Source organism: Physeter macrocephalus, chromosome 21 (genome assembly GCF_002837175.3).
Source record: "Physeter macrocephalus isolate SW-GA chromosome 21, ASM283717v5, whole genome shotgun sequence".
Lineage (NCBI taxonomy): Eukaryota > Metazoa > Chordata > Mammalia > Artiodactyla > Physeteridae > Physeter > Physeter macrocephalus.
The window spans coordinates 72,493,727-72,517,992 of NC_041234.1; the positions used below are offsets into that span (position 1 = coordinate 72,493,727).

Below are 24,266 nucleotides of genomic sequence, written 5' to 3' on the forward strand. Positions count from 1 at the left end.
CTTCCTCTTTAGTTCTTCTAGGTCCTTGTTAAACGTTTCTTGTATTCTCTCCATTCTATTTCCAAGATGTTGGGTCATCTTTACTATCATTACTCTGAATTCTTTTTCAGGTAGACTGCCTATTTCCTCTTCATTTGTTTAGTATGGTGGGTTTTTACCTTGCTCCTTCATCTGTTGTGTGTTTCTCTGTCTTCTCATTTTGCTTAACTTACTGTGTTTGGGGGTCTCCTTTTCACAGTCTGCAGGTTCATAGTTCCCGTTGTTTTTGGTGTCTGCCCCCAGGGGGTAAGGTGGTTCAGTGGGTTGTGTAGGCTTCCTGGTGGAAGGGACTGGTGCCTGTGTTCTGGTGGATGAGGCTGCATACTGTCTTTCTGGTGGGCAGCACTGCGTCTGGTGGTGTGTTTTGGGGTGTCTGTGACCTTATTATGATTTTAGGCAGCCTCTCTGCTAATGGGTGGGGTTGTGTTCCTGTCTTGCTAGTTATTTGGCATAGGGTGTCCAGCACTGTAGCTTGCTGATCGTTGAGTGGAGCTGGGTCTTAGCATTGAGATGGAGATCTCTGGGAGAGCTTTCGTCATTTGATAGTACTTGGAGCCAGGAGGTCTCTGGTGGACCAACATCCTGAACTCAGCTTTCCCACCTCAGAGGCACAGGCCTGACACCCAGCCAGAGCACCAAACCCTGTCGGCCACATGACTCAGAAGAAAGGGCAGAAAAAAAGAAAGAAAGAAAATAAATAAATAAAATAAAATAGTCATTAAGAAAAAAAAATTTAGGGCTTCCTTGGTTGTGCAGTGGTTGAGAGTCTGCCTGCCAATGCAGGGGACACAGGTTCGTGCCCCGGTCCAGGAAGATCCCACATGCCGCGGAGCGGCTAGGCCCGTGAGCCATGGCCACTGAGCCTTCGCGTCCAGAGCCTGTGCTCCACAACGGGAGAGGCCACAACAGTGAGAGGCCCACGTACCGAAAAAAAAAAAATTATTATTATTAAAAAAAATTAAAATTAATTTAAAAAAAGAAAGAAAGAAGAGAGCAACCAAACCAAAAAATAATTCCACCAATGATAACAAGCGCTAAAATCTATACGACAACAAGAACAACAACAACAAAAACGGACAGACAGAACCCTAGGAGAAATGGTAAAAGCAAAGCTATACAGAAAAATTCACACAAAGTCCACGGCCTCAATTTTGGGATGATTCATTGCCTATTCAGGTATTCCACAGATGCAGGGTACATCCAGTTGATTGTGGAGCTTTAATCTGCTGCTCCTGAGGCTGCTGGGAGAGATTTCCTTCTCTTCTTTGTCCACACAGCTCCTGGGGTTCAGCTTTGGATTTGGCACTGCCTCTGTGTATAGGTCACCTGAGTGCATCTGTTCTTCGCTCAGACAGGACGGGGTTAAAGTAGCAGCTGATTAGGGGGCTCTGGCTCACTCAGGCTCGGGGGAGGGAGGGGTACAGAATGTGGGGAGAGCCCGCGGCGGCAGAGGCCAGCATGATGTTGCAACAGCCTGAGGTGTGCCGTGTGTTCTCCCGGGGAAGTTGTCCCTGGATCAGGGGACCCTGGCAGTGGCGGGCTGCACAGGCTTCCGGGAGGAGAGGTGTAGATAGTGACCTGTGCTCACACACAGGCATCTTGGTGGCGGCAACAGCAGCCTTAGCATTTCATGCCCATCTCTGGGGTCCATGCTGATAGCGGCGGCTCGCGCCCGTCTCTGGAGCTCGTTTAGGTGGTGCTCTGAATTCCCTCTCCTCGCGTACCGTGAAACAATGGTCTCTTGCCTCTTAGGCAGGTCCAGACCTTTTCCCGGACTCCCTCCCGGCTAGCTGTGGCGCAGTAGCCCCCTTCCGGCTGTGCTCACACAGCCAACCCTAGTCCTCTCCCTGGGATCTGACCTCCAAAGCCAGAGCCTCAGCTCCCAGCCCCCACCCATCCCGGCAGGTGAGCAGACAAGCCTATCAGGCTGGTGAGTGCTGGTCGACACCAATCCTCTGTGCGGGAATCTCTCCGCTTTGCCATCCGCACCCCTGTTGTTGCACTCTCCTCTGTGGCTCTGAAGCTTCCCCCCACACACACACCCCGTTTCCACCAGTGAAGGGGCTTCCTAGTGTGTGGAAACTTTTCCTCCTTCACAGCTCCCTCCCCGAGGTGCAGGTCCCATCCCTATTCTTTTGTCTCTGTTTTTTCTTTTTTCTCTTGCCCTACCCGGGTACGTGGGGAGTTTCTTGCCTTTGGGGAAGTCTGAGGTCTTCTGCCAGCGTTCAGTAGGTGTTCTGTAGGAGTTGTTCTGCATGTAGATGTATTTCTGATGTGTTTGTGGGGAGAAAGGTGATCTTCACGTCTTACTCCTCTGTCATCTTGAAGGTCTCCCTCTCTATATTCTTATACATATATATATATTCCTTTTCAGATTCTTTTCCATTATAGGTTATTACAAGACATCGAATATAGTTCCCTGTGCTACACAGTAGGATGTTGTTGGTTATCTATTTTATACATAGTAGTGTGCATATGTTAAGCCCAAAATGTTTTTTTAAAAAGTTGCAGGCCAATTCCTTTGGTATCTTCACTGAATGTAGAAAATAGGAAACAAATTGGCATTTTACCAGAAAGGTTTTAGATGACACATAAAGAAGAACCTCTGGTAAACCTTCAGCTGGGTTACCAAAGGGACTTGCTCAGCTGGGGAATCTCTAAAAATAATATTAATAGAAATTAGTCTGAACTGTTTGAAGAGATTGTGATGGTTGTCCAAGAAATGTCCTGGATAATTCCTCAAGATTGTTTTCATTTTCAAGCTCATGAATTCACCAGGCAACCCACTTTTCTCTGGGTATAAGCTCCATGCCTCTAATAAAAAAGTTCTAAAAGGGAAGCATAATATTTTGTTTAAACATAATTGATACTTCAAATTATATCATATATACTAATTATATATTTTCATGCTCGGTAAAAACAGACTGTCTAAACTAAAGATTTTAAGAAAATTATTCACTGTAATGGGTAACTAAGATTTAATCCAAATTTGATGGCTTTAGCCTTAGGTCATATAAATTTCCATTTGGCCATTAATGATTAAAGAGTTAGAGGAAGGAGAATAGGTTATAAATATTGCAGAGGTGGAATATGAAGAATGTTAAATAAGAGAATTGCCAGTCTTTGTTACAGCAACAAAATTGTCATGTAAAGTCACATTCACTTAACCAATACTTACTGAGTACCAACTATGTGCCAAGAATTGTGACCCACAGGATGAATCAAATGCAACCCCTGCCATCAAGGTAGAGAGTAAAACATGATGAATGAAATACTCTAACGGATGTGTCCAATCTTACCGCAATTTGTCAGACTATATTGGTGTTTTCCAAAAGCTGTCAAATGTGTCTTTCAAAAATTACTCAGGTAACTTTATTTACACATTTTATTGTCACTATATCTCCTCAGAGTAGAAGAGCTGTTGTCTTTGCCAAAGAAAAAAACAGCCTTTTGGAGCAACAGAGAGTTAATTAGGCTGAGATTGCCTAAAAAGCATGTCTAGTGGAAGAAATGTAAGACAGAGTAAAATGAAAAAGTCTCAGACCTAACAAACTCATTCCAATATGTTCTGATCTATACTTAATACAGAATCAGTCCACAGTTATTTAAAACATCATTTAAGATTCATAAAAGCCTCACTTCTTATAGCAAAATTCTTGGCAGTTGAAATATTTACAAATGTAAAGCGAGTCATGTTGTGAAAGAACTAGCTGCAGCTTCTTAATTAAATCAATTGTATATTGATTTGTACATTAAAGCTCAAATGTAAAGTATATGATAAGGTCACTCCTTTTGGGTACTTAATGGCTTCATTAACCATGAAAATCACGATTAAAAAGAACCTTTTAAAGGACAATTTAATATGACAATTTTGATTTTTGTAACCACGTGTTGCATTAAGCTCACCTTTCACAAATAGGAGCACTTTGGTCTGCTCCTTAGATAGCAATGCTGAATGCAAATATGGTTAACCCAGTGTAGCATACATCTGCATCTGCCAGGTCTCTAGATCTAACTCAGACTCACTAAGATTTTCTGTCTGATGCAATACTTGTCATACATGAGGCTCAGAAGCCAGATATAATACATCTTTTGGACATTCCCACTCAAGAGCTGGTCTAAATCTTCTCACCAAAGCCTGAGGGCCTTGACTGATTCGTCAACAACAGCATCCTTGCATGGTCTCTGTGTTTGGTACTCACAATCTTAACCTTGTTCAGATTAAATTTTTCCTCTGGTTTATGATCTTGGCATTTGTTCTATGTCCCTAGTATATTCATCCCATCTCCTGGGCCTTAAGTATGATCACTTTGTTCTGCTCTGTCTTGCCTGATACTTTGATTCTAGCGAATTACTTTGCTTCCCTAACCTAAACCTCAGTCTCTGGGTGACATATGTTCCAATTTCTGCCCTGTGGTATGCTGGTCAGAATCTTAACAATAAAGTTTATATTCATTTGTTTATTTAACAAACAGGTATTTATCTGTGCAAAGCACCCTCTCTTAGCTTTGGCAATACAAAGATGAATGAGACAAAATCCTTGTCTTCAAGGAGCTTACAGTCTAGGGAAGGATACAGAGAAGTTAATCAACAATTGTAATAGAATGTGTTAGAAAAGTATCATGTCAAGGGAGCCATGCAAACACAATGGAGGATATAAAGGAAGGCTTCCTGGAAGAGGTGATATTTAAGCTGAGTCTTAAAGGCCAGGTAGGAGTTAGCAAGGCAGAGAAAAAGGTTAAGTGAGAAGGCAGGAAGACTGGTCCAAACAGAGGGAACAACATAGGTAAGTAAAAGCCAGCATGACAGATTATAGGAACTGTAAGTAGTTTATTGTGGCTGAAACATATTTGTGGCAAAGTAGTGAAATGTGAGGCTGATTGGAGCCAGATCATGAAAAGTCTTGTTGTGCTATATTCTTCTCTAGTAGGCAATAGGAACCCACTGAAGGGGATTTACCAGAGGAGTGTTGTGATCAGATGTATGTTTCAGGTTAGTCTCCAGGGTTGTGGAAGATGGATTAGAGACAGGTGAAAGAGGGTGAACAGAGAGGAGACTTACTGTAATCCAGATGATATGCAATGAGGGACCAAAATAAGATGGTTGAAGAGGAACGGAAAGGGGGGGGGAATGAAAGTGAGAGTAAGAGATGTAGTATTGGATCATACAGAATTTGACAAATCACTGGGCACAGGATAAAAAAGTCTACACTAACCCTGCAGTTACATATTTGAGGTATTAAGAGAAGAAACTGTTTGTAGTTGAAAGTTTGATGTAGAAGATGACACCTTTTTTAACGATGCTTAGTGTGTGGTGCATATAGGTGTCTAAGTGGAGATAATCCACAGGCAGGGGAGAATGCCATTCTGTAGCTCAAGATAAAAGTTATGGTTGGGATATATATGAGGGCTGTCTACCTAGAAGTGATAGCTAATAGGCATGTGTATATGAAGAAAATCTGCAAAGGTTTCCAAAGGAAACAAAATGAAATTTTACATAAGACTAGAGTTTCCAGTAGGTTTAGCATTGTTGGTATCATGGCATGTACAGTGTCAGAAGCAAAGTCATTATCTTACCTTTTCCTTTCTAAAAAAGTTTCAACTAATTCTTTTCAAAGTACTTCCTCTTACCTATTTTCCTGTGGCCCTCTTCACAAGTGCTCTTTGAGTTACATGAGTCAAGTATTATCCCCTTTATAAGAACTTCCTGGTAATCCCAGCACCTTTGTCCTTTCCCCCAGGCGGACTCTTGATCCCAGTCAAACCTAAAGACCTTTGCCCTGCTGTCACCCATGTCCTAGCATGACACTCATTTTATAAGTGGAAGGACCAGGGCACTAGGTGTTCAAGTGTTTGCCGAGGCCACACAGCCAATCTACACCGGAAGAAAGTAAAGACCTCAGGACTGTTGACTTCATCCCTAGGGCTCTTTGCACTACAATTTATGATGAACTTCCCTGGAATTCATCTACTTTACAAAGCAAAGCAAAGAATCCTTATGATATTGAACTTGAATATACATGTATATTTATAAAAATATGTATATACATATGAGAAAAAGGTGGAAAACTTAAACATCTCATAACTAATATTTATTTACTAATTTACTAATCAAGTATCACTCTGAACTTGAAATCAGTTCCCATAGGAAAATCTTTTTCTCTTCCTCTCTCACCTAAATAAGAATGCACATTAGAAAAATATGATGAAGCTCCTAGCATTAAAGGACTTTAAAATTTCTATTAAAGTTACATAATATTATTCTAAAAATAGCCAGGGAGTTTTCACAAAGACCCAGAAGGCAAAAATTACAAAAGAGAGAATTGTGTCTGAAAACTAAGGAGGTAAGATTTTTGCAGACTGTAGAAAGTACCTGCAAGAAAGAGGGGAGTAAGATACCTTCTAGCAAACTGAAAATTGTTTAACCCTCTAAGAGTTAAAACTATAAAATCAAGTCCTAATGGACCAGGTCATAGACAGGCAAAGAGAAGCTAAAGAAAGAATGGCACCCAGATTAGAGCAAAACTAACAAAATACATGAAAATGTTTAAGGAAAGAATGGGTCCGTGAGAAAGCAGGCTGTCAGACAGGGGTATAGGAAGAGAATGACAATAGCCTTGGCAATACTCATCCTGGCACTGCTCAAGGAACAGCGTCAAGGCCATAGCGTTCTTTAGGCCCTTTTGCAGGTATATGCCTATTCCAGAAATGGACCAATTGATCCTTCAGAACTAATTGTCAGTACTTATTAATTTCATCCCACTATTACTCCTTGCTTGCTCCTCAAACAGTCCTCCTGTTTGGTAGGGCTTCCTATGAGGAGAGAATACTTTGGTCATTCCAACGTTAGCATTCCATCCACTATGAGAGTTGTATATTTTTGGTTGTCAATCAGTTTTTTGGCATTCTGGATTACTGCTTGTGAATTTAGTCAATATGAGTCCATCTTTGGACCATAGAGCTAATCTCAAGGTATAGACAAATCAAGTTTCTGAGGCTACCCTGTCAATTTTCCAACACCAACCTTGGACAGTGCCTTTTATTCACACTTGAAGGGGAAGAGATGTACATAATAACTCAGTAATGGGTATATGGTCTACCTGAGAAGTCTGGGTAAGTAATAGAATCTTTGTTTGCCATTGATAGAAATGTGGTGCTAAGAAGCGGGAATGGTTTTAGATGGAAAGTTAAAAAAAAAAATCACTGTTCAGGTATTAATGTGTCTTTGGGCTAAATCCAATGACCAGATGTAGTATTTACCTCATATCTAATCTACCTCAGATATACATGTTCTGATAGTGCAATCACAAATATACATATGTAGCACTATATGGATTATGTAGGTACATACACTCTTTCTCTTTTTTTTTAATTGAAGTATAGTTGATTTACAATATTTTGTTAGTTTCAGGTGTACAGCAAGATGATTCAGATATATATATATATATATATTCATTTTCAGATTCTTTTCCATTATAGGTTTGTACAAGATATTGAATGTAGTTCCCTGTGCTATACCGCAGGTCCTTTTTGTTTATCTATTTTACATATGGTAGTGTGCATCTGTTAATCCCATACTCCCAATTTATCCCTCCTCCCCTTCCCCTTTGGTAATTGTAAGTTTGTTTTCTATGTCTGTGAGTCTGTTTCTCTTTTGTAAATAAGTTCATTTGCATTTTTTTAGATTTCCCATATAAGTTCCCATATAAGTGATATCACATTAATATTTGTCTTTTCTGTCTGACTTACTTCACTTAGTATGATAATCTCTAGGTCAATCCATGTTGCTGCAAATGACATTATTTCATTTCATTTTTTATGGCTGAGTAGTATTCCTCTGTGTGTGTGTGTGTGTGTGTGTGTGTGTGTGTGTGTGTGTGTGTGTGTAATATATCACATCTTCTTTATCCATTCATCTGTGTATGGACACTTAGTTAGCTTCCATGTCCTGGCTATTGTAAATAGTGCTGCTATGAACATTGGGGTGCATGTATCTTTTCAAATTAAAGTTTCCATTTTATCTGGGTACATGCCCAGAAGTGGGATTGCTGGATCATATGGCAACTCTATTTTCAATTTTTTAAGGAATCTCCATACAGTTTTCCATAGTGGCTGTACCAATTTACACTCCCACCAACAGTGTCACTCTCCTTATCTCTTTCTCTCTTTCTTTCTGAAAAGTAGATGAGTGGAAGAAACAGAGTTTTGCAGTTAGATCTGGGTTGGAATCTCAGTTCTACTACTTCTCAGTTTATTTTCTCTGTCCCTCAGCTTCTTCATCTACAAAATGTAGATAATAATAATACATATCTCATAGAATTGTTGTGAAAATTAAATAATGTGTGGAAGTACTTAAATCTGAGTTCTATTCCTATTCTTTTTCATGCCTTGGCCTCTTCAATGTGTGTTAAAAATCAATACACACACACACACAATTATATTCCACATGACTATAAGCTTCATGAGAGCAGATAACAGCTGATTTATGTTTACCACTCTATCCCTAGTGTGTGGTTTTTAGGGGATCCTTAAATCTATTTTGAATTATAAAACCAGATTAGTTAAGAAAATGAGGTTTTGTTTAAATAATGAATTTCCCAATCAGTTCAGAGATTTCTCTTGATTAAAAAACAAAACAAAAAACAAACAAAAAAAACTACCATATACACTAAAGTCCTTATCAGGTGTCACTTCTGTAGACTCTATTTTATGATATTTGATTAATCAATGCAAAATCTAAGTGACTTTTTAAAGTATTTATTTTTGTCTGAAATTTCAGATAGGCAACCGTATTAATTTAATAGGGCTGCCACAACAAAGTACCACAAACTGAGTGGCTTGAACAACAGAAATTTATTGATTTATTGTGTCACAGTTCTGGAGGCTAGAAGTTCAAGAGCAAGGTGGCAGCATGGTTGCTTTCTTCTGAGAGCTATGAGTAAGGATTTTTTTCAGGCCTCTCTCCTTGGCCCTTAGATGACCATCTTCTCCTGTGTCTCTTCACATCATCTCCCCTCTGTGTGTGTCTGTCTCTGTGTCCAACTTTCCCCTTTTTATAAAAACACCAGTCATATTGGGTTAGGGCCCACCCTAATGACCTCATCTTAACTAATTCCAATTGTAATAACCCTATTTCCAAATAAGGTCATGTTCTGAGGTCCTGGGGGTGAAGATTTTAACATGTGAATTATTGGGAGGGACATAATTCAACCCATAACAGCAACTTCTGAGTGATTTTTCTTTTCTTTTTTTAAAAAATAAATAAATTTATTTATTTATTTATTTTTGGCTGCGTTGGATCTTCGTTGCTGCACGGGGACTTTCTCTAGTTGCAGCGGGCGGGGGCTACTCTTCATTGCGGTGCACGGGCTTCTTATTGCGGTGGCTTCTCTTTGTTGTGGAGCACAGGCTCTAGGCGTGTGGGTTCAGTAGCTGTGGCTTGTGGGCTCCAGAGCGCAGGCTCAGTAGTTGTGGTGCACGGGCTTAGTTGCTCCATGGCATGTGGGACCTTCCCGGACCAGGGATCGAACCCGTGTCCCCTGCATTGGCAGGCAAATTCTTAACCACTGTGCCACCAGGGAAGTCTCCTGAGTGATTTTTCTTTAAGGCTTCTGGGCATATAGCCTCTCCCTGGACTGCTTTTTTATTACTGCATATAGAGGAAAATACTTGACATTTACTGAATTAACATGTTAGGATGTTCTGACTATTCTCAAATAACCTTAAAATGCAAATAGTAGAGTGAGTTACTTCACTTGTGATGGTATCTAGCTATCTACACACATGTGTATCTTAATAGGCTTTGTTGTTTTCTACTCTTTAAGAATGTTTTGTGTGTTGGAGAAGGAGGACAAGGAGGGGTGGCTACCAACTAGGATAAGATTTTAGTGAATTTTGAAAAGCTTGTATGTGAGGATATGTCAAAGAAATGAAAATATATTTCAAGAGAAATGCAGAGGACTGTAAAAACATGAAAATATGTTCATGAATTTGGGAATAGGTGGACTTCAGAGGAATATCAAGGAATTTATGCACATAGGACGAGATTAAGCCTCAGTCATGATTATGTATTTCCACTAAAAAAATCAAAGCGCAGTGGTTCCAATCATTTCAGTCATCTTCACTATGGATTTGGATGCAGGTGAATTGATCCAAATATTGTTCTTTAAAAGGGTTAAAGTAATTGCTTTTTTAAAGCTGGCAAACAATTCCATTTACTGAAATAGAAAGGGTTTTTTTGAACATCTGTTCTGTTTCCCATCAGATCATCCAGATCAAAATAAGGAAAGGGTTTGCTTTGCTTGATTTGGGGGACTAAAGGTGAACTGGTGCAATGGTCTTCTGAAGTAGAGATTTTTTATAACCATGCCTCCTTTCCCATCAGTGTACGGGGAGCATTTGTGTGTTTGGTATTCTGGAAATTGTCATCCTTATGTTGAACTTGACTTCTAAGAATCTGGAGTGCTTTGTAAAATTGCACTTTTGTCTCAGATGTAAAGCAGTATGTTACAGAGGAATGAGTTCTGGACAAGGAGAAGAAAACTCTAGATTCTAGTTCCAGCTCTGCCTTGTGGCTTTGGGAAAGTCACACGGAGCTCTTGCTCTGCCTCAGCAAACTAAAGGGTTCAATCAGATGCTAGGTGAGGTCTCCTTCAACTCAGAGGGTATATAATTTTGTCATATATAATTATTATCGCTCTAGTACAATATTTTCACTCAAATGCAAAGTATATCAACAAAAGCAGAAATTTTTGCTTTGCTGGATGTAGAATGTGGGAATAGAGACTATCCACTTGGAGAATCTCTTCCATCAGCTTTTCAGTCTGATTATTTTCATATTGTACTTCGTAAGATACCCTCACATAAGATGCTACAAGCTTTTAAACATGTTGTTTATTCCAAAAGATTAAACTTTCTTTGTTATGTCAACATTACTACAATACAGCTAGATGCCATGTAATTTTATTTTACATAAATCTTGGCAGGAATTACCTTGGTGCTTTTGTCTTGGCTAAGAACCAGGTACATTCATACTGGCTCTATACCAACTGCTCTTTTTGTTTTAAAACTTTACATGGGTCCTATATAATTGATTTTCCCACCTATCTAATTACCCTTAATGATATTATAATTCTTTTAAATAATTAAATGGGCTATGACTAATTTTCATACTGATAACAAAATTTGAACTTGATCCTGCAAGTTTAATATTGGCAATGCGATACTTGGAATGTAAATGCATTTAGCCCACATTCTAAGTGTTTCATTTTGTGACACTTATATTGAATAATAAAGTGTTCAATATAATACAACATTTGTAAATCTAGCTCCTTAATGAAGATGGGGCCATACATTGATTAGTTTATGAGCAGGGTTTAATTTTTGAGATACAGTATTTGAAACTGAAGATTAAATTTTTATATTTTAATTCATGGAGAAATCCATTCTATTACTATAGATCTTATTTTATCTTAATCTGATAACCAAAATTAAACATTTTCATTTTGTTTTCTTTGTTGTCTAATATGATAAGCAATGACCTCTCTGAAATGGAGTTTTGTTTTCATTTCTTAATATGTTTATCTTATATTCCCTGTTTTAGCGGCACTCAAATATTTTGTCATATTTAAAAATAATCCTTTAATTGGACAGGTTTAGTTTATTACAACATTTTCTGCAATTCAAATTACTTGAAACTACACGAACTCAATTTATTTCTGTTTATGTAATTTGTAAACTAAACAAAATCTATACAACTTTCTCCATCAGAGCAGAAAATCATGACCAAAAAAATCATTTCCTATATTTTGGCACAAATTCTTTGTGTCCTCCCTCCCTCCCCCTTTATAGAACATTAATATAATGTGTGTAGTTTTTTTTCTTTTAGAAGCAAGTTACAACTTCAGAATTTTTTTTTTACCTTATTTCTAGTATGTCTCAGGCCTTTAAATCATAAGACCAAGGTTTAAGATGTTTTGTGAAACTGGAGAAGTCACAATCTATATTTTACCTGCTTTTCTCATCAGTAAAATGGTGATAATTATCCTTTCCTCGTGTACCTCATAGAGTTTTTGTGAGGTTCTAATGATATACACAAGGGCTTTGAACATATATAGTTAGAATGCTGTGCAAATATATGGGGTGATATTGTTGTTCTCATTACTGTCATTGATATTATTATTCAGTTTAAGACGCCTGATATGGAAAAGGAGAGTAACTTTACTAGAAAATAATTCTGTCTAGTGTTACTCCTGGGTCACAGTGAAATATTTCAACATATAATAATATCTAAGGATTCTGAGCTTCCTATATATTAGTTACAAGATTTTTGGAGCAGGAAGTAAACTAAAAGAGGGTAAATCATAATATGGATAGGCTTAGAGGAGAACCAAGCCAAGCCTTTGGTGGCAGAAGAGAGGAAACTAATTAAGGACAAAATGGGAAAAGAACTCAGTTATGAGGCTGGTCCTCTCAGGAGAGCCAGGAAATTCACTTCAGTATCCACAGGCAGACAACTCTGAGGAAGTCCAACTAAGGAAGGGGTCACAGCAATAAGAATCTAGGTGACAAGTTGTATTTCAAGTTGAGAATGTGGTCCTATTATGGCTCTGGACAGTCTATAGATAACAGGACACCGCCAGAAATCTTTCTCTTTACCATGCTTTAATATAGATTCAGGGATTGCCTCCTCCAGGAAGTCTTCCCTGATCATCATCCATACTGTGTTTGAGCCATTCTTCTATGCTTCTATACTTTGTGCTGACCTATAACACACACTAGAATTATTCAGCTATTCATTCAACAGGTATTTATTAAGCACCCATTGTATACCAGGCATTGTATTAGGAATGGGGGATTCAATAGTGAACAAAACAAAGTCCCGGCCCTCATAGTACTTACATTCTAATGAGGGGAAAGGCTACGGATAATAAAAATAAACAAGTAAATACAAAGTATGTCATGGTGATAAGTACTATTAGCGAGAATAATGCAGGATATTGGGGATACAGTGTGGGGAAAATGCTAATTTTTTTTGAAGAGACAAAGGAGTAACTTTATTTGTTCTTTTTTTTCCTTTTTTTTAAATTGAAGTGTAGTTAACTTACAATGTTATGTTAGTTTCAAGAGTACAGCAAAGTGATTCAGTTATACATACATATATATTCTTTTTCAGATTGTTTTCAATTATAGGTTATTACAAGATATTGAGTATAGCTCCCTGTGCTATACAGTAGGTCCTTGCTGTTTATTTTATATATAGTAGTGTGTATATGTTAACCCCAAACTCCTAATTTATCTCCCTCCCCACCTCCCCCGCACCTTCCTGGTATCAGCCTTTGGTAACCATAAGTTTGTTTTCTGTGTCTATAAGTCTGTTTCTGTTTTGTAAATAAGTTCAGTTACAGTAGAACATGCTACTTTTACTCATTGTACTTTTATGTAATCTATTTAAAGTTAACTTTACCTTTGTTAATAAATATTGTTCTAAAACATTAATTTTATGTTTGCATATACATTCCCTCATATGGGTGTATGCAGCATACCTATATAACTATTCCCTTCTTGTTGGTCATTTAGCTTTTCTCTATTGTAAACAATATTGAGAAGAACATAAAAGTTATACTTTGGAGCACACTCTTGATTACTTCCATAGGATAAGTTCCTAGAAGTGGAAGGGTTATTACTCAGCTGTTGCCACACCAAGTAAGTCTGAGTCATCTCCAATCCTTTGGACACTGACATTGGCATTGGCGTTGATAGCCATTTTCTGTATTAGAGCTTGGCTACTCCCCCGATCCTGGACCCATCCATTCCTGTTTCTCATTTTTTTCTACTGACCCACAAAAAAAGGGATCAACAAACTTAATGGTGGAAGCCACGAAGGTTATGATACCATCAGATGAAATTCCCTAAAACTTAAGGATGCTTTGTCTAACTCTAAACGTAATTTTGCTTTAAATCCTAAAATTTCCACTGCAGGTATGGATGTGTCAACCTTAAAGCTGACTGTAAAAGTCTCCAGCTTTACTTCAGCTCCCTTTAGCTTCGTGCAGAACAAACTGAGGTTTTGAACCTCCTCCTTGACCTTCACCTCCCAGAATGTGTGACTTCCCTTGTACCTCATTTCTACCAGACCTCAGCTCTGGTCTCCTGGCTGAATTCCTACCTCTGGTCCATAAGCTATACCTTGACTATGATTTCTTTTTTATCTACCATTAACGAGTGATTAACCTAGGTACTTTCCAAGTATTGATGAATATGAGCCTGGCCTTGGTGTTGGAACCCAGAATCTGATAACACAGCATTCCTCTTTTTCTCTTTACTCACTACCACCTCCTCCTTACTGATCAAAATTGTGCAGAATTGCTGTAGGGGATTCAGAACATCTCAACACACTAAGTGTGTGTTTGCCCCCAAAGCTCCAAGAAATGGTTGGGAAATGATGTGCAGATTAAAGAATATAATAATAGTCAGTTTAGCTATTTATTGCCAGTTTTTTAAAGAACAAACAACTTGATGATTAAGGTCAAGCTAATGATTAAAATGGTCTGAGGGCAAAGTTTGTGTTTTTCATTTGTCCATGACTATTTTCTTTTGTAAACACAAATGATTACAAATTATCTCTAAATAAACTATTCTGTTTTTCTAAGAGAGTTTGAGTAACTCTAACTTAAGACTTTTGGGGAGCTAGCAGTCACATTAGCATAAAAGACTACTGACAGGAAATAAAAAGAAGAGTCAAGTGAAAATATTTAATTATCAATTGGATTTTAAACACACGGACCTCGGGAATTCCCTGGTGGTCCTGATGGTTAGGACTCCATGCTTTCACTGCTGAGGGCCTAGGTTTGATCCCTGGTCAGGGAACTACGATCCCACGTGTGTGATGTGGCCAAAAAAAAAAAAAAAAAAAAAAAAGGACCTCATTGCACAGACTAGTTCATTTTTACCAACTCAACCTTAAGAACTAGATTTTATGAAGTCACACCAAAAATGCAAGATCTTCCAGGCACAGGAACTTCAGAACTGTGGAGGAAACATGTCTACCTTAGAAAAAACATAGTCATTTTTCTTGATGTGAATTTCAGTAGCTGATGCTACCATTTTCTTTTTCTGGTTTGAATTAAATACACAAAGTTACCCATTTCAACTGGTTTTCTCAAGGTGCTAATGGGCAAATTGGAAGCCACAAAGCCACCCATGGATGTGGCTTTCCTACCGTCTGTGTATCTTCTCCCATCATCACTGCTTTCATCATGTGATGTTCTTCAAACAACCAGACCATGCTGTGCACCACAAGTTCACATTTTCACTTTCAGCCTCCCAGACTGAGAACAAAAGTTACTGGTTCATGAGTTATCTTGTGTGCATCTTTTATTATTTTCCTACTTTCACGGATCAACAAAGGAAATAAACAACTTTAATAAGGATGTGAGATTTACCTGACCTGGAAAACAACATACAACACAGCATGAACAAAGTCAGTAGGAATAACAGATCTTCCTAGAGATGATAAGTGGTGTCTTCCCATCTATAAATCATAGGTCACACAATCCAATCTCCTCTGTTCTTTGAATGATGGATTTCACAGGGTGTTGTCCATCATATAATCTATATACTAGTATTTCTTTCACTTTCACTTGAAAATGGAGCTGGCAAGACTATCTGAATTTGGTATTGAGAAAAGTGGACATAGAAAACACACTGAGAGAATCAAGTTGTTGCATTCACATTAGCTGGGAAGCAGTTTAGAATTTCCTTAAGTGATTGTTATATATGCATTCTTTTTTTTTTTTTTTTTTTTTTTTTTTTGCGGTACGCGGGCCTCTCACTGTTGCGGCCTCTCCCATTGCGGAGCACAGGCTCCGGACGTGCAGGTTCAGCGGCCATGGCTCACGGGCCCAGCCGCTCTGCGGCATGTGGGATCTTCCCGGACCGGGGCACGAACCCGTGTCCCCTGCAACGGCAGGCGGACTCTCAACCACTGTGCCACCAGGGAAGCCCCATATATAAGCATTCTTGATCGAATGTGACAGGTTTCCACTGAAGGAAAGACAGACCAAACTGGGGATGACCAAAGATCAAGAAACAAGACTGATTCATGAGGAAATAACAGAGATCCAAACAGCAAGCCACAGAAAGTAGTGCAGAGAGATGGACAGGTGGTGTCAGGAAGAGCCAGTGGGTGATAATAGATAAGCTCCTTAAAAGCACAGAAAGCATGACATTAGTAATGTATGAATTAGGAATTATATTCTGCTATTAGTACTAGACACCTAAAAAATACTGGTTTACATGAGTTTTTTTCCTTTCATGTAATTAAAAATCTGGAGATTTTTATACCAGGACTTGTATGGCAGCTTCCAATGTCATCAGAGAACCAGTTTCCATTACTGTCTTCATTTTTCATCCCTAGGATGTGTGACCCTTATCCTCATGGTTACATAATGGCTGCTGAAACTCCAGCCATTACATCTGCCTTCATATAGGAAGACAAAACAAAGTAGGGAAGGACACAGCAAACTCTTTAAAAGAGACTTCCAAGAAGTCCTGACTACTTCTGTTTATATATCTGCTTATAGCAATCCCATCTTTAAAGAAGAACAGGATATACTTTTTTATCTTGACACATTGCCATCCTTGGCAGCAACTAGCAATCTCTACAACAGTCTAATGCAATATTCAGTGGGTGACCTTGCTTTCAGTGACTCAAGGACCTAGTCTCCTTCCATCTTACAAGTTATTTTCAATGCATGGCTTCAGTGGTTACCACAGAGGGGAAAAGATAGGGTAGAGATGGCACCACTGCTGGGCAACAGAAAGTAGGAACCCCACCATAGACACAGGTTCAAAGAGCAGGACACTACTCCATGAAAAAACTAGAGGAGTGTTTTCATACCTTGGCTGCAAATTAGAATTATTAGACACATTGGAGCTTTTAATAAATATCATCGCCTAGGCCTAAGCCAAGTGGAGTAGGAATGGGCATCAGTACTTTTTCATATCTTCCCCAGTGATTCTAGGGTTTGGCCAGAGTTGAGAACCATGTTCTTAGAAGGATACAGCTGGACCTCAGACCCAGGAGAACTGAATGCTAGACAAAGATGGAAGGTACAGAGTTAATTCACCTCATACACAAATTCATGGAACTATACAGCAAGACAAACTTGATTCTTAATTCTGAGACCTTGAGGCTTGGTCTACTTAGCTTTATACTAATGTCTGAGATGAGGCTAATGTAAATAGGAGTTATATGGTCCCAGCAGTGAAGTTTAGAGGACTTGCAGCCAGGGAGCCAATCACATCATAAAAACAAACAAACAAACAAACAAAAACCAACCTCCCAGAATCTTTGGAGTATATGCTACATAAGGGATAGACTTAACTTTGCTTATTAGTATATCTCAGTGCCTGGAACAGAGCCTGGCACAGAGCCAGTATGCAGCAAATATTTTTTGAATTAATAAACTAAAAAGTATTTAGAGAGGCTATTCTATGTACTCAGAATGGTGATTTAAAAATTTTTTGGTTTGTATAGAAGAGTATAAAAATGATAATTGCCCTCATATGATGAGAGAGAGAGAGAAAGAGAAGGAGCAGCTCAAGATTCATCACATAGAGCCACAGAAATCAGACAAAGTGACAGAAATCAGACAAGTGGGTGCCTGCTGCTAGGGGATGAATTGATGACAAAGGAGCATAGGGAATTTGGGGCATTAATGTCCTATATCTTAATTGTGGTGGTGTGTTCATTTTTCACACTCATCAAACTATAAACTTAAAATGGATGTATTTTATTGTATGTAAAGTATATCTTGTATTAGTCCTCGAATGCTGCATAACATTATCCCAAATCTAGTGGCTTAAAACAACACTCATTTATTAGCTCACAATTCTGTAGATCATAAATCTGGGTACCATACTGAGTGAGTTCTCTGCACAGATTCTCCTCAGGCTAAAATCAAGGTGTCAGCTGGGCTGTGTTCTCATGTGGGTCTCAGGATCCTCTTCTAAGGTCGCAGGGTTGTGGCATCATTTGGTTCCTTGTGACTGTATGGCCCAAGTCCCAGTTTCCTTGCCTGCTGTAAATCCGGGGATGCTCTAATCTAGAGCTCATGTCATTTGCTGCATGGAACCCTCCATCTTTAAATCCAGTGATGAATGAATGTCTCTTGCATCAAATCCCTGTCATGCTTCAAATCGCTTTTTCTAGGAAGAGTCCAGTTCCTTTTAAGGGTTCCTGTGAGTATTCAATTACATCTGCAAAATCGCTTTTGCTATAAAATATGACATAATCACAGGAGTGATGTCTCACATTCACAGGTTCCACACAGACTTAAGGGGAGGAGATTGTAAAAGAGTCGTTGGGATCATCTTGGAATTCTGCCTACCACATACCCCAATAATATTTATTACAAAAGTACATTAACACAGGAAATTAAGGAGACTTGAATGTTTGCCTTTAACCACTCACTTCCTTGGCTACATCTTGGAGCCGATCATCATCCAGAATTGCTCCACTTTTGAACTCTTACTCAACTTTTGAGATATGAAATGTGGATAGAGACACTAATTGTCAATAGAAATGGAGCAACGACACGACTGGCAGAGCCAGGTGACAGAAAGGCTGAGCTACTCCTTAAGCATGAATTTTACTATCATTGCAGTTGACACATTTGCTTCTTTTTCATTCTACTGGGATCACATTCCACTTGTCAGAAGAGTGTGCATAGGAGGTGGGATTTACCAGCACTCCCTTAACTACTTCTTACTCTGACACCAGAGACTGATCACTGGTGAATCCCTTTCAGTTGTCAAGAAGTTCTTTCTCTTTGTGTGTGTGTGTGTGTGTGTGTGTGTGTGTGTGTGTGTGTGTGTGTGTGTGTGTGTGTGTGTGTATGCACATGCAATGACTGCAAAAAGATGCATTTCTGGATTTATGACCCAATGCTAATGCAGGTCCTGCTTATTTGGGCAGGGAAAAAATAAATACTATATAATATTTATTGCATATATTCACGGATTTTAAAAATCAACATTTGGGAAATTTTTCTAACACTGTGCTTGGCACTCAGCTACTTTTAATTTATGCTTAGCAAACACTATACAAAAGAAGGTACTATATTATTTCATGGACGTTATCAGGGAGTATGTGTTATGGATCTTTGTTCACAGTGGGTGTCTATTTTAGGAAAATTATTCACTTTTATATTTATACCTATGAGAGATTAATCGCTTTTCAGTATTTTTATTGGAAAGAATGATAAAACATAAGTACACTTGAATTTTCACAACTTAAAAACTTCAAGTTCATCACTAAATATATTTAAATCTTTAGGAATATTTTTCCCTCAAAACACATGATGATGAGCTAATTCCAGATGCTTTAGGTTAAATTACTGTAGCATTTTTATTTAGTAAATTACATGGCAACTTTTAGATGCTATCATACTTTAAGACTTAAATCTTGATAAGTGATTTGTGCTTTTTATATATGCCTACATTTTATCAAATATAATTAGACTGTGTCCAAATTTGAATATGATGTTAAGACTTAGGATAAGTGACATGCCTTTCCCACTAGCATATTATTCAAATGTTATAGGCTTCCTGCTTTTCTGGTCAGAATGATAGATAATGACTTTGTACAAGCTAATTTGAAATTGGATCCTTAAGTTTCATTCATTTAATTACAAAGCAGCATTATAAAATCCCTACCAAAATAGTTCACATAGCAGTCTGCAATGAGGAAGCTTTTATGTGAAAGCACATTGTATAAGCTTGGTCAGTCGCCAGAAGTGGTAGGATTTTGCTGAGCAAGTCATGGCATTATTAGAGGATGCTGGCATAAACAGAAATGCAGATCAGTAAATGAAATGGAGGATAGAAAGCAAGCAATAAAGATGGTGTATAAAAAAGTTGAATGTGGCTTATTAGAATACATGTTTAATAGTTCAGTGTGAGTAAAGACCTGAGGAAATGACCTTTCATTTCAGCATAAAAGAAATGTAATTATAATTTATTCCAAATGTGCTCTTTTGGAACAATATAGGATCATTTAGACTTGACCATGAAAATGGTTTTATTGATAGGCTGGTGCCAATGATAAATTAACTCTTCATGATACCAATGTATTGACTAGTAGAGAACTTATAGAAAGGAAGAGAAGACTCTTTAAGAAGAGCTGTGCCCTCCAGGAGAATAAAGTAATGAGGAACCTATTCTAGTGAAAACAATCCAGCTTTTTATGATGATATTTATATCTATTACAAAACTCAGGCTTTACAGAAATAGTATGCAAATTTTCTTTTAAAAGATAAAAAGAATCCTACAACTTACCGATTCAACACACTTCATTCTATCTAGAGCTATGGCCTCAAATCTTTATATGGTCTCAGGTTAAACTGGGCTGGACCATATGTAAATGAAGATGACTCCTTATCTACCTGACCTCCATTCTAGCCTAGGGCCCAGACTAGAATTAAGAAGAGTGACTGGTCTTGACCTCTCCCTTTTCTCCACCCTCAGGTCTTACACTCTGATACTGAGAAGACTGATAAAGAGAAAATCTTCCTCCAAAAACCTAAAGTTGAGCTTGCTTAAACAGTCTTCTGTGCTCCAGACACTAATCCTATGCTCACTTGGCTTTACATAAAAAGGAATGGGGGGGGGGTCCCGACATGGAGATGTCTCATCTTACCACACCTTTCACGTGTGAGCACACCTGACAGGTTTACTTCATTGTTTCCAGCACCCAAAACTCAAATTATGTGTCCTTTACCCTCGTTAGAGTTGTTCCTTCTAGAAGATGGTGTTGTGGGGGGGAATATTCAATCTTTCCCAGCAGTTAGAGCGTGCTACTAAAAATAATTAGGACTAAAAGTGAAGAATAATTAGACACTTCTTGTTGGAGTTACTCTTCTTAATTCAGGGACACAAATCCTATCTAACACTTCATTGACCTGGTACATATAAAGAAACAGGAACTGAAATTTTTTAAGTTCTATCTTCATTTTCATCACCTAGTTGTTTCTAATGAAATCATTAAATAATTTCTTTTGGATATAGAAATACATACACATAATGATACATATTTGGAAAAATGTCATTTTGTTAATTAGTCTGTCTAGCTTTTGAAGATCTAGTTCTGCAGCCAATTTAGTACTCAAGATAAACACATTACATAAACAACTTATAAAGAAGAAAGACTATGATAAATATTGTAAGAGATGTAGAGAGGTTATGAAATACATGTTAGAAAGAGGAGCTATTCTTCTGAGGAAGAAAGACTTGCCAAATGGAAGAGGTAGGATTTAAAGAGAGACTTGAAATATATGTAATCTCTCAACAGTTGAATTTCAGAAACATAGTCTAATCCAGTTAGAAAATTGTTAGAAATTGTTAGAAATACAAATTATCAAGCCCCACCCCAGATGTAATGAATTGTGAATGCTAGTGATAGGACCCAGCAATCTGTAATTTATCAACACTCCATTTGATTCTGATGCATGCTACAGTTGGAAGACCACTGAACTAATCAATCAATAAGCCTATATCTATTGATTGGCTTATGTACAAGGTGCTAAATAGACACTTGAGGAATAGAAGTAATTGTAAGATACAGTACTTATTATTTAAAACATTCCAATAGAAATAGAATTGTCATCTTAGGCAACTATAAAAGAAACCTAACAACACAAAGTCATTGATAAGGCCCAAGGGACTCATGGTGACAAGTAGAGATTACAGAGACCTTCTACATGAGTGAAGAGTTTCAACATGTACAAACGGGGATTGTAGCAATAAACATCTCCTCCCCTTTGTCAACATGGACATTATCATTTCCCTGGTCCAGATGGCAATCAGTTTTGAGAAATCAGGAAAGATACCATATCAGGAAGCCAGAAATAAGGAAAATTAGAGCTAAAAATCAGAATACAATCCAGTTCATAAACCAGTATTCAGGAAACCATAAAACAAGTAAAGACAAATGGCCACTTGATTTATCCTGCTTTGAGTTTTTTAAGCTTCTTGGATGTGTAAATTTATAGTTTTCATCAGTTTTGGAAAACATTTGGCCATTATTTCTTCAAACATTTTTTTCTCCCCCATCACCCTCTTTGGACTCCAATTACAAGTATGCTAGACTGCTTGGTATTGTCACTGCTTGATATGGCCACTGAGCTCCCTTAGGCTTTTTTTAGTCTTTTTCTTTCTCTCTGTGCTTCAGTTTGCATAGTTTCTATTACTATGTTTTCAAGTTCACTGATCTTTTCTTCGGCAATATCAAATGCTGTTAATTCCATCCAATGAAATTTTCATTTCAGATACTGTATTTTTTATCCGTAGAAGCTCCATTTGGTCTTTTTTACCTCTTCCATTTCTCTTCTCATTATAGTTATGTTTTCCTCCTTAAATATATGGAACCTATATATTAAACATGTTTACATATCCTAGTTTGCAAATTCTATCATCTCTCATTTCAGCATCTGTGTTTTCCTTCTGTTTATCAGTCACATTTTCATGCTTCTTCATATGTCTAATAATTATTTTACTGAATGCCAGGCATTGTTAATTTTATGTTGTTGAGGACTAGATTTTACACTAGTTCTTTAAAGAGTGTAGAACTTTATTCTAGCAGACAGTTACACAACATGAAGATCATTTTAATGCTTTTGAGGCTTGTTTTTAAGCTTCTTTTAGCTCCACTACTAAGGTATGATCTTCTGAGATCACTAGTAAATGCCCTGAGTATTCAGCAATGCCTTCCTTTCTGGCCAGTTGGAACCAAAATGATTTCCAGCCCTGTGTGAACTCTTGAAACTGTTTGGCTTACAGCTTCCTGGTAATTCTTCTTTTCCTAACAATTTTTCTTTGCCCAACCTGGTGGAGTTTCACCCTACATATGCACAGACTGGTTTAGCCAAAGACTTAAGGAGACTCCTGTGTAGATTTGTGGAGCCATTTCTCTCTGTAGCTGCCACTCCAGTAATCAACCCCATAAATTCTAGTTGCATTGGCCTCCCTAAATTCTGATGTCCTCCACTCAGTGAAATTGTTTCCTTGTGCTACTGTCTGGAAAGTGTCTCCACCAGAAAGTCAAGATGGTTGTAGGGCTCACCTCATTTATTTCCCTCCTCTCAGGGACTAAAATACTGCACAGCCTACTGTCCAAGGTCTGGAAACAGCTCTTTCCCATATTTTGTACATCTTTCTAGTTGTTTATGGCAGGGAGGCAAGTCCCACAGGAGATATGGGTGGAAGCAGAAGTTCACAAAATGCCCACTGTAAAAACGTAAGGAAAATATAGCCACAGACAAAAGGGTCTTAAGGATGGGGAGATGAGACAGTGTGCTGACACATATTTGTAAACATCTTTTGGAGTAGATTGTTTCCCAATGAACCCTGGTTGGTTTTAAAGGTGTCCTGACCCCAAGTGATTGGGCATTCCATACACACTGACATTAATAAATAATTGCTGTAGACATCAAGTGCTTCTGAAGGAATGACTAATTTATTCTCCTTATCAACAAGTCAGATAAAATGCAGCATTCACATTATCTAGTAGATTTTTCCATTCTTTTCAAGAGTGGCCTTTTTATTATATGAGTAATGTATGCTTTATTATTTAAAAATCCAAGCAATTCAGAAATATACAAAACAGAGTAAAAATAAAATCTCTCCACTCTACCTCATTCACTGTTAACAGTTTGGTGTATATATCGATATCTCCATATCATAAAAGTAGATTTCTCTATCACTGTCCAGTCCCACTGAAGAACCAGGGACAGGACTTTTCCTGCTATAACACCTCTCTGTTTTAGAAGACTTACCAGAGTCTTGGGCTATTGCCAAAAAGAAGCATCCACAAGAGACAGTTTGGATGGGACCCAGAAAAGCTCAGGGTCTACTTCTGCTGCATGAGCAGCAGTGAGGACTACAGGCAGATCTTAAAGGGAAGTTCTAGCTCACATTTAAGCGGTGACATAATTCCTTGGCGGAGTTATATACTCTCTTGACTAGTGATGTATGTTTGCTGGTACTGATTCAGCTTTTATTTGGCTCCCTGACAGTGACTACCAACAGAATACTTGGTGCCCCTCAGTCCCTGCTATCATCCATGTCCCCCAAGGTCCCGGTTTTTGTCTCAGATTATGATCACTTCCAAGGACTTTTTCTTTACCCTCACAAACACACTCCCTTCTATTCTAATCTAATCTCCTCCCA

General features: G+C 38.2%; 1 long non-coding RNA gene across 1 annotated transcript in view; it reads right to left on the minus strand.

Moving 5' to 3' along the window:
- LOC129391732 (uncharacterized) overlaps positions 1–24,266 on the minus strand; it is a 115,603-nt gene that overhangs the window by 29,558 nt on the left and 61,779 nt on the right. The gene's annotated exons all lie outside the window — the stretch shown is intronic.